Raw genomic sequence first — 5706 nt, forward strand, 5'->3', positions numbered from 1 at the left:
ACAGCCTCATCAGTCTACTGTTAAACTGAGGGCATTGATTGGAAAAGAATGGGACCCTGCAACTTTGAATGGGTATATGTGGCAGGACCCTGATGAAGCTGAAGACTCTGAGTTTCTAAACTCTGATAAACCTTTTTTTGCCAGAATTAACGGCTTCCCCATTCCCAATAGAGGTAACATCTCCTCCCAGACCCATGTTGCCATCAGCCTTTCCACCTTTGTCTGAGGAGATAAACCCTGCACTGCCTGAGGCAACAGTGATGGCCTCCCCTGAGGGAGTTGCCAGGCAAAATAATGTTGATTCTCATCAGAAGCTACCCTCAACACCTCTGTTTGCTTCTTCTTCTTCTTTTTTTTTTTCCCTTCTGTTTGCTTCTAAACCTATAACTATATCTGTAACTATACCTCTAGGGGCCTGGCAGAGGTGAGGTTGAGAATGTGACCCATGAGGGGGTGTGCTACACTCAAAAAGAACTGTTTGAGTTCCCTAATTTATATAAACAGTAATCTGGAGAACAGGCATGGGAATGGATATTAAGGATATGGGATAATGGTGGAAAGAACATAGAGGTGGATCAGGCTGAATTTATTGATTTGGGCCCACTAAGCAGGGACTCTGCATTTAATGTTGCAGCTCAGGGAGTTAAAAAAGGTTCTAATAGTTTATTTGCTTGGTTAGCTAAAATATGGATTAAAAGATGGCTCACTGTGAGTGAGCTGGAAATGCCTGATCTCCATTGGTTTAATGTAGAGGAAAGGATCCAAAGACGTAGGGAGATGGGGATGGTGTAGTAGATTGGTCACTTTAGACCTACTCATCCCAGCTGGAAAGGTCCAGAAGATATACCCTTGACCAATGCCTTCTGAAATAGATTTGTTAGGGCAACACCTGCATCTTTGAAGAACCCTGTAATTGCTCTTCTCTGTATGTCAGATCTAATGGTGGAAACTGCAGTCACTCAACTACAAAATTTAAATATAAAGGGAATAACTAGATTCCAAGGTGACAGGGGCCAAGTGATGGCACTCAGTGATCAAAGGCAAGTTGGGCATAGCTCCTGTAATGGACAGCAGTGACAAAGCAGCAATCAGAATAGTCTGACTCGTGGAGACCTCTGGCATTGGGTAATTAATCAGTGTTCCTAGAAGTGAAATTGAGAGTTCCAACTCAACTCTCCTGAGTCTCCAGCTTACTACAAGAGAGCCAGTCTGAGTCCCAAAACTGAAGAACTTGGAGTCTGGTGTTTAAGGGCAGGAAGCATCCAGCTGGGGAGAAAAATTTAGGCTGAGAAGCTAGGCCCATCTCGTCACTTCACATTTTTCTGCCTGCTTTGTATTGACTCATGGCTGATTAGATGGTGCCTACCTGATTAAGGGTGGGTCTGCTTTCCCCAGCCCACTGACTAAAATGTTAATCTCCTTTGGCAACACCCTCACAGACACACCCAGGATCAATATTGCATCCTTCAATCCAATCAAGTTGACACTCAGTATTAACCATCACAAGTCCACCCCTTGTCAACCAGAACCCATACACATCTCCTGAGATCATGCATAATCTTCAAATAAAGACAATAATAAGGTCATAATTACACCTAACATAATACAACTATCCTTCATACAACTGGAAATGCACCAATCCCCAACCCAAATAATATTGCATAAAGTTAACAATATTTATATGCTGATACAAAGTCAATTAATCACATGTCACATGATAAAGGAGAAGAAAATAAAATGAAGATATTTTCTTAGTACAAATGTATACATACACAAACATGTTTTTGACAAAAGAAGGAGGAAATACTCATGACAATTACAGTCCTCATTTCAGCAGCTGGTCACGTGGTCGTAACTGATGTTGATTATTACCTTCTTCTATTACCCATTCTGTATTCCTTTTGCCTTCAGCAAGCACCACAACAGGCCTTATCTTTTTCCTGTTGGAGTGACCCAGACTTTCATTACTGAGCGGTCTGTCCATTTGTAGTCCTGCCTGCATGGGGCTGTTGTAGTTTCCCATTGACCTTAATCACAGGGCATGGTAATGCTAAGAGACGCCCTAAGAGATCTCTTGTATTCCATTCATACTCTTCCAAACCTCCGTTATGGAGTAGTAGACTGATTTCATCTTGATAGTCTGGGTCAATCACCCCAGCCAACACCGTAACTCCCTTCTTAACCTGTTGACTTAAAGGTAGGAGGAGCCCAAAGTGTCCAGAGGGCAATCTTAACTTAATTGTTTAGTTTAATGGAATTGTTGTTGTGTCTCCTGGTGGCCACATTCCTTCCTCTGGAATTAAGACCTTTAGGCCAGCAGAATTTAATGTCATGGGAACAAGAAGCAAAAATTTTGCTAGTGGATTACTAGGGGTGATGGTATATGGTTCCACTTCCACTTGCACCCCTTGATTCCTGGACCTGTGAATCCTGGCTTTTGGAGAAACAGTACCATATATTGGACACTGTTTCGGAGCATACAAGGCCTTCTGGAAAACTTAGCCCCAGACTTGCAAAGTATTGTCTCCTAGTTGATATTGTAATTGTGATTTCAAAAATCCATCCCACTATTCTATCAATCCAGCCTCTTTGGGATGATGGGGAACATGGTAAGACCAGTGAATTCCATGAGCATGAGCCCGCTGCTGCACTTCTTTAGCTGTAAAGTGAGTGCCTTGGTCAGAGGCAATGCTGTGTGGAATACCATGATGGATATTCCACATGGATAAGGCATTCCATGAGTCCACAGATGGTAGTCTTGGAAGAAGCATTGCATGCAGGATAGGTAAACCCATATCTGGAGTAAGTGTCTATTCCAGTGAGGACAAACCTCTCCCCTCTCCATGATGAAAGAGGTCAAATATAATGAACCTGCCACCAGGTAGCTGGCTGATCACCCCAGGGAATAGTGCCATATCGAGGGCTCACTTTTGGTCTCTGCTGCTGGCTAATTGGACACTCGGTCATGGTCATAGCCAGGTCAGCCCTGGTGAGTGGAAGTCCATGTTGCTCCATGTGTAACCTCCATCCCTGCCATGATGGCCACTTTGTTCATGGGTCCATTGGGTGATGACAGGGGTAGCTGAGGAAAGAGCCTGAGTGATGTCCACAATACAGGTCAAATTTGGTTGGCTTAGGAAAAAACTGAGGTAAGTTTCTTTTTTTTCTTAAGTTAAAGTTATAACATCCGTGTATTTTTCTTTATGTGCTTTTAAAGTCCTTGTGACAGTGAGTTACAGGGCTTTGACTCCCGGGTCTAAAAAAGACATTAAGTCTTGCTAAATCTTAAACACTGACAGCAATTAAAGCCTCATCTTCAGGCCCAGTAGAAGATGCCAATGAAAATAAACTGCATTCCTGAGACACAGGGCCAGAAATTAAAGCTATTCAACTCATCAACCCAGGGAGTATGACAGAAGAGGTAGGCATGTGAGATTGTAAAGGCTGATTTTGAGAGATAAAATAAGTTCAGTTTTTCTATAAACATAACCACTAATATAAAAGGCACACAGGTGCAAGACCAGCTTATGGGCCCTGTGTCAGATTAACAAGGTTCTTTTGAAGTATTAACCAACACCTCAATAAAGCCTACAAAGGTTATAAAAGGCTTATGGAAGTTATATCTTATGGTCAAGATTAAAACTTTATAGATTGTTTATATAAAATTTTGAAACACAAATTTAATTGGCTTCATGCTGTTTTTATTAGGGCTTATTGTTTAGAAAATTAAGTCTCCTATCTCAGAAAATGAAGGCTTTTGCTTTTTTTGAAATCCTTGAGTGATCAAGTTGGTTAAATGGATGACTTATTTGACAGTGACCTGTGATCCTATGTCGTGATAGCAAGTGTTTTAAGCCTTTGATATTTGACAAACTTTCCAAAATCAAATTATAAATTATGTCCTTTTTTGACCTAATTAATCCTTTAAGATATTAGGTTCCCTAAAGTCCAAAAATAACATATTTAGTTTATTTGTTATACAAATTATACAGGAAGCATTGTCAAATACGAAATGCTGTTTGGCTTTCTTTGGGCTGTATTTGTATAAATATGTTACTGATATGTGTTCCAAAATTATGGGAAACTCCTATAATTCTGATATGACTTGGTGTATGTTATCAGTAAGAATTATAATTTTTATATTAAATTATTGTGTGCCACAGAGGTAACACATTTCCTTGTCAATAGTGTCTTTGACTGTGGCTGCCCTAAAACTTTTTGTCATCCACAGATAATTGTTGTCTTGTTTCGGTCCTCTTTAGAAGGTGGTTTTATAATCAGCTATAAAACTTTAACAGGTGCTCTTGAATGTAGGTTTCTGATAAGATTGGAGATTGTGACATCAGAACAGAGGAAAAATTTTCCAAATTCATGGATAGATGAAATGTTCATGAATATCAAGCAGAATAGGAATTAAGTGTGTGGACTGAAGTAATAGACTAAAGTAATATTTTTGACTTTTGTTTAAAACATTGCTTTTTTTTTTGTTTTTCAGAGTCAAGGAAACCTTTCTTTTGAGCTATTTAAAGCTTTTAACAATTAAATAAAGTATACTTCTGTGAACAAAATTTGGAGCATATTTATTTCTCTCTACCTGATTTCTCTAGAATTTAGAAACTATTTGTGATTATTTTTAATTTATGGTAATATAGTTATGTTCATAAATGTAATGAGTCTGTTTTCATTTGTAACAAGACATAATTGGAGAAAGTGCTTATTTTTCCAAGGCTTTGACTGAAATAATGTGTTTTCCTTTAAGAAATCAAACTTGACTTATACAGCCAATAAAAGCCCCATGGGAAAACTGGCCACATACCTTGTCTACACAGTTCCTGTACAGGGTTCCTGACCTGTGATAAGTAAAGAATGCCACTTTCTGACAAGTTCAGGAGCCCCAAGTTATCTTGGGACCTCAAGAGGAGGGGAATTCACCCAACCCATAGGTATTTGATCATACAAATCCGTGGCTGGGCTTGGTTTTAAGAAAATCTTACCTGAGATTCCTTCTGTGGAACAAAGTTCCATAAAAACCAATTTTAAAAGCCTATGTGAAAAGTAATTATTCTTGCTGCACTTTATACAAATCATCTGGCCAAGTATAATAAAGCAAATTGGGCCTAACATGATTTGTCTTTAGTAAAAATGGGAAACTGGAGGGAGAAAAATTTTGTTTCAAAACCTGTAGTACACCTGTTGTTAGATTCTAGTCTTGCCTAATGTTTTTCAAATTTTATTATTTTCTACAGTTTGGACTGAATTCTAATTTTTCCTGGCTACATAACTCCAGAATAATATTTTCAATTTTTTTCTTCTTTCTTTTCCTTTTTCCTCCATTTTTCCTAATTTGAAATCACTGAAAATTAAACTGTGCTTTATTAAAGTCCTGAAAACTGAAGCTAGACAACTTAAACTTCAGAAGAAAATAACAGCAACCTAATGACATACATAAGCCACTTTCATACCTGCCTGCTGATGTATGGACTTTAGAGTAATGTGGCCTATATCAGTTTTCAATTTTCCAGGATTGTTCTTTTGTTTGTTGTTGTTTTTCTCCCTTCCTTCCCCTATTTTGTCTTCATAGGATATGAGACTTCACAAGCTGCTAAAATGACCTTTCCTAATAACTCAGGACCTACCTGTTTAGGAATAGACCATTCTAGCAATGAGAGATCAGACAGAAGCTGAGATCAGAAATTCATTTTCTTC

The sequence above is a fragment of the Macaca nemestrina genome, chromosome 5 (assembly GCF_043159975.1).
Source record: "Macaca nemestrina isolate mMacNem1 chromosome 5, mMacNem.hap1, whole genome shotgun sequence".
Lineage (NCBI taxonomy): Eukaryota > Metazoa > Chordata > Mammalia > Primates > Cercopithecidae > Macaca > Macaca nemestrina.